Source organism: Drosophila pseudoobscura, chromosome 4 (genome assembly GCF_009870125.1).
Source record: "Drosophila pseudoobscura strain MV-25-SWS-2005 chromosome 4, UCI_Dpse_MV25, whole genome shotgun sequence".
Lineage (NCBI taxonomy): Eukaryota > Metazoa > Arthropoda > Insecta > Diptera > Drosophilidae > Drosophila > Drosophila pseudoobscura.
The window spans coordinates 5,764,370-5,776,071 of record NC_046681.1 but is presented as its reverse complement, the minus strand read 5'-3'; the positions used below and the strand labels follow the sequence as shown (position 1 = coordinate 5,776,071).

Sequence of the window (11,702 nt, the reverse complement as noted above, 5' to 3'; positions counted from 1 at the left end):
AGGAAAACATGAAGCATCTATCGGCCAGTAGTAATGGTTATGATGGGCGTCATATAGCGTGCGCCGTCTGCTGTAGGAGAGCCATATTGACCATGTATCGGGGATAAATGTATAGTTTCGGTCGCAGCAGAAGCTCACAACGTTCCCCCTTGTTTTATATTTTTTTACATTGTTCGGATGGTACTACGTTGAATGAAGAGAAATGTGGAAAAGGCCAAAAGAAGGTAGGAACATATTCTTGCTGTATACATATGCTGTATACATTTTGCTGTATACATATGTATTTATTTTTAGACATTCATCTTGGCCATTTGGATTATATGCGAATCTTCTTTTGGACTTTTCCAATAAGTAACTTTGTGGCAAGTGGCCTTCAGATGCTGTCATTCAATTTTCAAGGTTGTTCTGGAGTGGTATAGGGAGGGGGGCCCGGTCTCTTCATAGGATATAGAATGGGTCTCTCTCCCTCTCTCTCTCTGTGCCGTTGTGTGGCGGTCATGTCTCGCCGTTCTGTCTGCAAGCCCAAGTTTGTCGCCCTCTCATTCTCTCCTTTCTCGATGGCTTTTGTTGCTGCTTTTCTTGCGCCTCATAAATCACAAAATAAATTTTTGCGCGTGCAAAAAAGAACGCAATAAAAACTTTGTTTTTGTTTGTTTTTTAATTTTTTTGGATATTTTTATTTGTTTGCTTTGCGCGCGGGTGAGCAAACTGAATTAGCTTTGCAGGGGAAAGGGAAAGAAGGAAGAGGGGTAAACGCCAGACACACCGGAAACGGAAGTGCGTAATGCCATACGTGCCACAGGGGTTCCAGTGGTAGCCTGTCGTCGCTCGTCTGTCGTCTGTCGCTGCCTGTCGTTGCGGTTAAGGTGCAAACAATATTTTATGATTAATTGCAGAACCTCGCAGAAACCTCAGCGGACGGCATGGCATGGCAGGAGACTGTGGAGGTCTCTGTGGGGGGAAGGGGGTTCTTTTGTGTGAAACAATAGACGGGTTTACACTAAAATTACGATATATACGACGGGAGTGCTATACTCGAATCCCAAGCACCCCATAAAAATGCAATAAAGAAAAGGTTTTTTCATGGCTTTTTTTCGGTCATTCGGTTGAGGTTTTTCCTGTTTTCCCTGGAAAATAAAATACAGATTATGGATATCTAGGCGCCATGCCGTTAAATGATTGAGCAGAAACCTCTTTCTCAGTAGCTCCCCGCCAAAGGGAAGGCGATTTCCGAATTTCATTTTTTTTCAACCTTAAATTTTTGGGTAATTTCTGTGGCATTTATGGCTTATTTAATTAAAATAAATTAGAGCGGGGAAAACGCTTTCAAACAAAATTACAAAATATTCAGGGTAAAGAGAGCTTAAACAACGCCCCATACGTTAATTAGGAGTCATGGCTGACCTGACGTAATTCTTGAAGGCACAACCCCTACACTGCTCTGCTCTGCCCCGCCCCCTGCTTTGGGGGCATAAATGTGAAAGCAGCTGTTGGCCAAATGTGCGAAAATTGCCGGCAAATTGGGAAAGAAAATGAGTCTCGGCCCAGAGGCTGATTTGCATGGAAAGGCGAGAAAGGAGAGTTGCAGTTGCAGCCATAGTCGAAGCCTCAATCATGTCCCAAGTCTTGCAGTCAGTCGTCAGTCGGCTATTCCATCAGTCTGTTGCACCGCCTGTTGTACTGTCTGTGGGTCTCGCTGTCTGCCTGTTATTCTGTCAGTAAGTCAGCAAGTCAATCGGTGAGAGACCCACCTCTTTGCAGCATCATTCTTGCAGCAGCAGCACAAGAGAAAAGGTTCTGCCTGCCCCGCCGAAGCGAGTATCATTTTCTCAGGTTCTACTTTTTGCCCTGCAGCCCGGCAGTGGCGGCAGCATCTGCATCCGCTACTGACAGCAATTTTGCGATGCAGCGTATAACTGTACTGGGAAGATAATGCCGTAATTTCATTATGCAGATCGACAGGCGGGCCCCCCAGCTGCACAAAGAGAGAGAAAGAGCGAGGGAGAAACGCTCGGATTACAGAGATTCCTCCTTCGATGCTCTGGGGTTTGGTTTGTCTTGGCTTTAGCCTTTTTCGAATGATGTTCCAATGATGGTCTGAAGAGCCATGAAAGAGGCTAAAAGAGACACAAAATACCCTTGCCAAAAGGCAGAGAGAAAGGTGACTGACAGGCAGATGGAAGGCAGAGGGACAGAAGAGGGACTGTCAGTAGAACATGCCAGAGGGATTGACAGGAGAATCGGAGAACCCAGAGAGACGGAGGGGAATCGGAGAGCACAGAGGAGGAGCATCGAAGGATGGAGAGGAGGAGCCTCCTCCGTGTACGGATATTTGACGATGAAGAAAATCGCACAAAGAAATATTGACTGCTCTGTTGTTTGTTGATGATGATTCCTCGTCAAAAAGAAAAGCAATATTTTACTTTAGTCTCTTTTGCAAGTTTTCCCCTCCTTTTCTCCTCCACTTTGCCTCATTTCCTTGCTCCCTCGCTGTCCAGCTGATATTTCAAATTAGAATTTCCGCTACAGGATATTATATATTGCAGCAGTGAAAATTCACTCCACAAAGGACGCTCTCTGCCTGCGGCGTTTGCTTTTGGAGGGAAGAAAAGTTTCAGGGAAGTTGGAAGGCCTTAAACGAAGGCCAAAACAAAGAATAATTGAAGGGAAACTAAAAGAAAGTAAGACGAAAATATGAGGAAAATGTAAAAGATGTATGTAATGGGAGTTGTGTAATTGCGGAATATCTTATTTAAGCGGTTTTTATTATTTAATAATTTTAAGAAATTTAGGCTTATTTCTTTTAAAGGGAAATAAATAAATAATAGATTGATTTATAAATGATGGACATTTTTTTAATTATATATGTAAATATATTTTTTTTTTATTATATATATTTTGTTTATTTTTAATACCATTATTATTTGTTTATATTTTTAAATCCTCTTAATTTTTCAGTGACTGTTCTATAAGTTGCTCCAACAGTAACAGCAAAAAACATAATTTGTATCAGTGATATTATTTTACAATCAAAAATACAAAATACAATCTTAATTATAATAAAAAACAAATGGTTATCGGCTATCTTTATTTTTGTATAAAATAATTATTATTATTATCTTGGATTATATTTAATTAATTTGCATTAGATTTAATTTATATTTATTCTATTATAGTTAATGAATTTATATTTTAGTATCAATTTATTTACTCTTATTATTATTTTCCATACTGTTTAAGGTGAAAAAAAGGTTTTAAGATTACAAAAAATTCAAAAGAATTGTATGTTTCATTAAAAAATTCCTATCCGTATTCAACCTTCAAAAATCTACTTTTCTCAAGCCAAATCTTCTCCAAAGACCTTAAGTAGTTCTCCTATTCCAGGGTATTCCCATTCTCCCATCACTCTCTGTTTCTATCTCGCATTCTCTGCCTCAGATTTTTTAATTACGGCAACGTGGAAAACTTTTTCAAGTGTTTTTCTTCATCTCTCTCTCTCTCTCTCTGGTTGTGTTGTTCCGGAGGGTTCCGGCAATTAACGCCACGTTTTGAGTGCGAAATGTTTTGTCCTGTTCCGCGGGGGAAGTCTCCTGCCGCTTCAGATTCGCTGCCCTCCGCTTTGGGGTCTTGCTCTCTTATTAATTTGGCCAATTTCTGTGGAGACGGACGGAAGTGCTTTGGCAGGCGTCAAAACTGTTTGTAGCTGAAATTAATGAAATTCTCATATTTTCTGTTGCCGAAAAGTTAACGAAAAAAACCATCTTGGTTTCGGTTTGGGTCTCGTTTTGAGTTTATTTCCCACACGCATCCCACAGATGCCTGCCAGAAGCAGAAAATCAGAAAAGCAGCCAAACTGGCGACTGACTGGGTCCCGTTCCCACACTTTTCCCAGCGACTGTATGCCGCCACAGTGGCTGTCCCCAGAAATTGTTTACGACAGCTCGGGACTCTGCTTCTGTGTGTGTGTGATTTTTTTTATGGTTTGTGGCAGGAGCCCCTCTTTGCTTCAAATGCAAATTGACATTTTCGAATGATACGAGTATTTTCCCAAGCAAAAGAAGTTGCTCAATTAAAGGACTTTAAACGCGATTAAAGTGGAAGGGAAAGGGTATTTTTTTGGAGGGAAATTCCAGTCTTTCTGTGGCTCAAATTCAAGCGATTTCTGAGAGGAGGTCTCAAGGGGAACAGGCACTTATCGTTTAATTGAATATGAGATTCAATTCCGCATGGATTACGCCTCGTCTAACACTTGACCGTCTTTCGTCTGCCGCTTCCCTTCAATCGTGCCAACCCACACGCACCCAGGCATCTGCTGCCCGCCTATTATCCTTCCTTTAAATATGATTCTCCCCCCTTCCCTTGGGAGAGGGGCCTTGGGTGGTCATATCGATTGACCCAATAATCAGAGCAGGGATTGGCTTGGACATTCTCTTTCTCGGAGCAGAGCAGTTCTTTTCTCAGTCATGGATCTGCGATAGACAGCACTATTCTCGGGACTGGGATTGGATGTTGGATATTGGCCATGCTGGAGCAGGGGCATTAAATTAAAACGTGCGCCTGGCCAAACGGGAGAGTCGTGATGTTGCAACAACAGCAGGCATCAGCAGGCAGTTCTTAACCCGCCGTCGCCCAGATAGTTAACCCACAAAATGAAGAAACGAAATCAAACCCAGAAAAAAACCAAAACAAAAGGAGGGGGGACCAATGGCTGTATGGGAGAAAAGAGAGAAAGATGAAAGCTTGGGAGAATGAAGCTTGGAGATGCAATGTTTTCTTTAAGATTTGGCTACAATTTGGATAAGAAATGGATGCAGAAACCCATGAATTTGCAGGTCTTAGACTTTGCTTGGAATTTCATTAGAAACAGAATGTTTTTTCTCACAAAGAATGGTTTAAGGTGAGTTATTTCCTATATAATGTTAATGATAATCAAGTATCAATTTCAATGTGGAAAATATATCTGTGGAAAATATATCTGAAATATACAATTATGTGTATTTTAGGTAATTTATGAATGTAGTATCGGATTTTCCAAATAATAGATACTTTATGCAGTTTAAATCAGTATTTATGCAAATTTTTCAGACAAATTTTTTGCATAAAAAATTGTCCGAAGTCAGATAATCCTTTTTCGGAATCCATGGAGCACTGGAGAACAATCGTTCTGCCTTCTTGCTTTCTTGTAAATCCGTAATCCCCTCTTTTTTGAAAGGGTATCAACTTTCGTTGAGCAGCAACAGGCAGCCACAGACCGAGTTCTTTCTTTCTTTCTAGCTCGCTCACTGGCTGCTGCCTTTCTTTGGCCACAAAATGGATTATTATGTTAATTACTGTCACGTCACGTTGCCTCCTGGTTAGCTCTCAATCCCCCTTTCTTTCTCTCTCTCCCTCCTCTTCTCCCCACAAATGCAGTCTGACATCTGCTGTGGCATGCCTCTGCTGTAGCAGCAGCCCCAGTAGCAGCTGCATTTAAGCGCCATTCAACTGCAAATTAGCGCCCCATACAAAATATGAGCACACGGCGGGGGTTTCTCCACAGAGCTCCATTCAGTGTGGTGCGGGCATTCGCTTCTCCTTTAATGGGGGGTGGACGCCCCCCATTAAAGGGGGGGTGCAGCGCAGCGTCTGTTAGTGAAAGGAGTGCCACACCAGCATTAGGGGCGGCCATCGTGGGGGGCGAGGGCTTTGTATGTGTGTAATAAATTTAAATTATTTTCATTGACACGTGCAAAGCGGAAATGTGCTTCCACGGAAAACTTTATAAATGAAAATTAGAGCAACAAAAATAATGTGGAAAATGGTTTTAAATGAGGCAAAAAGTGGAGTTTTCTAAGAGAAGAACACACCTATGAGAAGTTATGGAAATTATATGGTAATCTTTAGATAAAGAAGAGAAGTATCTCCTAAGCTAAAAGCTGCTATGGAAATGAAAGAAAGCGTCTCTAAATATATACTCTGTTTTTTGAAATAATAATAATTAATAATTTGAATAGGAATTTGTATTAGGTAACGGTGTAATTTATTTTTAAATAATTAAGTGGTTACAATAAAATAATTAATAAAAATGAATAATATACAAATTAAAAATAAATAATATATAATATTAAAAAAAATAAATAAAAATTAAATACTAAAATAATAAATTATACTAAGAAATAATAAAATAAATAACAAAATCATTAATCAAATTAATTATAATGTAAAATAAAATAAAATAATCAAAAATAAAACAATACATAAAATAAATTAATAAATAAAGTAAAGTACTAAAATAATAAATTTACAGATTAAATTATGAACAATTCCTTGGATCAAATATTATATATTTTATAAGCAAAAAAATGCGCTACAATTCAGGAATTAAAAAAAATAATAATAATAATGCTCATAAAAATACCCAAAAGAAATCTTAATTTTTTCCATCCTTTTCTATAAATTTTCAAAGCATTTCCCAAAAATTTTCATTTTATTTTTCGCTGTACTTATGTCAATTCCCAACTCAATAATCTGATTTTCATACTTATATGTCTGCATTCCCAAAAAAAAGTCTGACTCCTATAAATAAATAATAAAACACTAATTGATAAATGCATTTAGCATCTCACTAAAGCCTTTAAAGCTTAAAATCCTATTAATATGCAAACAAAAATATTATTTTTGTATATTTAAACAATGAAATGATGAAACTGCCATAAACTTTTTGTGTGGGGGACTCTCAAGCTGAATTATTCATCTTAACAGCAGGAACAGCCAGAATGCCAGGGGGAACACCATAATTGGATGCCAAAAATGCCCCTTAGGGGTCTTCACTTCACTTAAAAATTAAAGAAAGATATCACATATCACGCGCATAATAGCAACAATTCCAGATATGAGTATCTTGTGTCTTGTATCTGGTTACGGTCCGTTAGCACCCTGTTTTGTTTGGATGTATTATTAAATTAGAAGCCAAAGACAATGATGAGTGGAAGAAGAATAGCTTTAAGTAGTCTCGTTTTTGTTTCTTTTTTTTTTTGGCAAGCCCCATTTACTGGCCCATGGCCAAGAGAGCCGAAAAGCCGGTTCTCTGACGTACGCGTACGCGTACGCGTACGCGCGAGGTCAAGATTCGAGAAGGGGGAGGTGGAGGAAGAGGAGGTGCGCTCACGTCTCGAGAGCTAAAACAAGGCCCGGCACAAAGGCACAACAATAATGGCCATAATAATCGTCATATGAAAATAATATAGAAAAATTATGTTAATCGCTCATTCGAGTGGACGGTCGGATGGGGGACGGTCGGACGGTCTACCGGTCTACCGGTTGGTCAGCGCCAAAGCTCTCCATAAAAGGCAGCTTGTACCCAGAATATACATTCATACGCCTCTTGCGTAATCGTCTAGTGCACTCGGGAGGTGCTTTCTTGGGCTGAGATTTAATTAGCTGTAGAGGGAAAATGAAAGAATAGCTAAAGAATGCCTCGGGTAATAAACAAATTGAAGAAATCTTACATAGAATCCATAGAGCACCATAAGGTAGGATACTACATTTTGAATTCTATCAGTCGTTATAAATCTTTTATTCAATCTTTATCTCTAATGCAGGCTAGCAGATGATTTTTTAAATTTATAATTCTATTTCATAATTTTTACTGTACATTTGCAACAGATATCCACAATATTTAATGGACTTAAAAGAGAATTGTGCGACCTTTAGCAAGATTTTACATTGGTGTCGATAAAGTGGATATGCCTGAACATATAGCAACCCAAAGATTAAGTTTTCTGCTTGGCAGCTTTGGCATTTAAAAACAAATTTGTTTTTTTTTTAATAGAATGGTAATAATTTTAGATGTTAGTTCTTTAGTGCAATCAATTTCCAAAATAAAAGCTACTAACCAAAATTGAAAGCATATGATAATAATGATTTTTGAAACTTAGGCACAAAATCCTAATGTCTATAAGTCTATCAAAAGGAGCACCAAAAGTGAAGGAACGGCAGAGTATTTTCCATGTGTTTTTTCTAAGTACTGCAAAATTTATCTGATTATAAATAATTCTGTTACTTATGTACCATTCTCCAAGGACCATACTGGCCTCTGTGTGACCGCGCTGAGGTCCCTTCAGGTTAACCAAGCCTATGTAAGATCTACCTGAATTTCGCGAGTCTGCGAAAGAGTAGAAACATATATGTATACATAATGGATACCACAGGGTTTTATTTTTTATATTTCGAATTTAATAATAATTTAATAATTTAGGTTACAAATATTACTGTCTATAAATACACCAAAATTACGTAAAATTTCTTCAAAATTGCTCACAGCACAACGGTTTTTTTTTTATCTATCTCTCTATAGTATAAAGATGTATTTTACTCATATATGTACATATTCGTGAGCGAGTGAGCCTGGGGTTGGCGCAAGAGCGATGCAAGTGTGCAGGGGGCCTGCTTTCTAGTTGTTTTTATAAACATAATCAGTGCTTTATTTGCTGTTGGTGTTAAACAAGTTTTAAAATAATTACTTAAATAATTAATTAAATATTTTTTGGTGCGGGAAATTCTATTGTTTTGTACATATTTTACTTTTCCGTGACCATATTACCTTGAAATCTGAGAGTGACGCCGGGAACCAGTACCCGCCTCATAAATTATCCACCCTGTGAGCCATTAAGGAGAAAATTAAATAATATATTTTAATGTGCTTTCCCGTGTCCCGTGTTCCCTGTCCCGTGCTTGGCCGGACACACAGTTCATTTAGTTTTCATGGCATTCTGGGCCCGGACACTGGCTGGACACTGGCCGTGACACTGCTTTGATATGTAATTAGAATTTATGAAAGTGTCAACGAAAAAGGAAAACTTTTCCCAGACATTCTGCCACCTTTCGACCAAAAATCTGTTCGGTGCCCTGTCGGCGACAAGAATCTGTGGTGGGCTGTGGCGGGCTGTGGCGGGCTGTGCCAGGGTAGTGAGTTCTATGGCAAAACAATCATTATGCATAAAAAGGGCGACTGCTGTCAGACACGGACATGACAGGCGGTCCAGCGAAGTGGCCCCTAAAGTTGGAGACACTTTTGGCGTGCGGGAGGTTCGAGGGGGGTGGAGGGGGGGGGGGAGTTTGTGGGAGAGGGCCACTCATCATCATCAACATCATGGACTGTCCTCCCCCTCCATTGCAAAACGGAACTGGGCTTCAAAGAGCATTAAACACGAACGTAACTGCTGCTACTGCTGCTACGCCCCCACAAGCACGGGGGCTCTTAACCAGGCCAAAAGGCAGGCAGACGAGGAGGAAGTTGTGGCTATAATCTGTCTCTTATGTAAACTGCATAACGAATCAAATTGGCAAAATGACGACATAATGCGCCCCAAAGGCGGGCGGCTACTATAAATATTTGCTAATTGCAGAAGAAGATGCGACGTCTCTGCCACTGCCACTGCCACTGCCGCAGCCACTCGAAACGTGCAGTTTCGTCTGTTGGCCAATATGTATTTTAAGCGGCTTAAACGACCGAAGCAAACTGTGGAGTGTGCGGGTTGACAAATTGTGCAAAACGATTGCCACCCACTCATTGCACTGCTGCGCACTGCTGTTTTGTGTCTTCAATGCTTTTCTTTTCGTTTTATTAATTTTAATGAAGCATAAATACAAAAAGGCAAAGGAAAAAGAAAGGAAAAAACGAAATAAAGGTCGAGCCATTCGATACTCTTAAAAGTAGATGGTCTATCGAAAACTATAGCTGAAGAAAACAAATCGTAAGCTTGGGTTTTGCCCTTAAAAAAAAGAAATATTTTGTATACAGTATTCCAAAATCTCTCCTTTTTCTGTCTTGCAAAATCTGCTAAGGTTTCTATGGGATAGTTTGGTTGAAGTTTCATTAGAAATACGAAAGTTATCCCTACAAAAATACTTGTTTTAAGACCGATTTAGTGTCCCAATCTTGTAGATTCCAATGCACATTTACATAGGAGAAGAATTTTTTTGGGAAGAAAACTAGAAAACTAAATCATAGAAATATTATTTATAAAGTGATTGATTTCAGATAAAATACACTTTGGAAGCATCGGTAACATATCCTTTAGTTGAATTATGGGAAATGAAGACTTTTAAAAAATTGTTACTTTTTCTGGTAATATTCATAATACTCTCTACTAGAAGAAAGGGTATGCCATGCACACGAGTTACCCTGCAAAAAGTCACAAATGAAATGAAACTTTTATATTTATTTTTGTAATTTTATTTATTTTGCGTGGTGTGTGTTTTGTGGATGGATATGACTTGCGTGTTTTAATGATGTCGTTGCGGCATTGCGTGCTCAAGAAAGTGTTGAAAGTTTTCTTTCTGCTTTTCTGCTTTTGTGGCCATGATTTTTGTATGGCGACTGGCATGCGTTTAATAAGCGGAAACATTGCACAGGGTAGGGGACAACGACAACACTGCCCCCATCGAAAGAGCACCCCAAAAGCGTGGGGTGGGGGGTGAGGGAGTTCCCTAATTATAACACGACAATGAAATAAAGTTTTTGTTTGGTTTTTATTATTGTTAATACGTATAAACACACTTGACTTTTATTTTCGTTGGTAATTAACGTCCCATAAAGTTTTTCCTCCTCAAGAGTTTTTCATGAGGCAATCAAGAGAGAGAACTACACACAGCAGTAGAAAGCCTTTCTAATGCATTTCTTTTGGGGCAGAGAGAAGTATGATTGCAACATAGTTAAAAGTAATTGCTATTCTTTATACTTTTTTTCTTTTTCTTTGAAATGATGTTCTAATTGCCCCGCTGCTATGGGGTTTCATCGTTTTTCTGCGCTTTTCTTTTATTTCCCTGTAATTAAGAGCACTCTTTGCACATGAAATAATTATCGAAAGAACTTAGCCAGAACTAATACAAAGAAAAGCTGTTAAGGGAGAAGAGATTACTGGATAAGTACAGTACTCTTTATGACGAGAGCAAAGGATTAGCAAAAGCTTTCGGTTCGGAGAGACCTCCCTCTGTGATCATTGAAAAAAAACCGCTCCATGTGCTTCTAAAGCTGTTGGATTGCAGAAAAAACTTTGAAGGAGATGTCTGATTGGGATATTATTATGGAAAGCTCGTTTTAAGGCATTCCTATTACGTAATTCCACAGCTGGGAAGCGGGGAAGGGATCATTGAAAGCTTTAAAGTAGAGGCTTTTCTTTTAGAATTTATAGCAGGAATGATCATTGACTAATAGAAGCTCTTATCTAGAGTCTTTCTATGCGTTTGTGAGTAGGAATTGCTTAGAAAAATGTTTTCGAATGATAGTTCTGATCTATGAAAAAAAGCTTTCAAGCAGATCACTCTATGCACCCCTCATGATCTTAAGGTAATGGCGAAGAAAGAGTTCTGTATAGAAGATCATCAAATTTCCTGCTAGAAATAATTGTTTTTTCAAAAGAAAGCAAATGTTCACCGAAAGCATTTATTTGTCGCATCTTCTAAGCATTTCTTATCTTAGGTAAAGGCAAAGCCTCTCCATCAAAGAAAGAAAGTGGCTTCACTTCACCCTTCAGCAGTGAATCCTTCTTTTAAAATATTTAGACACAACTTTCAGCCTCATCCTTCAGCCTCCAGTAACAGCATCAGCCACAGATAATTGAGAGCACTCCAAATTGCTCTACTGCTGCTCAAGTGCTCAAGTATTTAGCCCGTACACCGTACAGACCGCAGAGCAGAGCCCCAGACACTGAAAACTTTTT

At 38.9% G+C, this 11,702-nt stretch overlaps 1 protein-coding gene across 1 annotated transcript in view; it reads left to right on the top strand.

The window, feature by feature from the left end:
• Positions 1 to 11,702, top strand: part of LOC4816604 (uncharacterized) — an 81,845-nt gene that overhangs the window by 32,309 nt on the left and 37,834 nt on the right. The window lies entirely within an intron of this gene.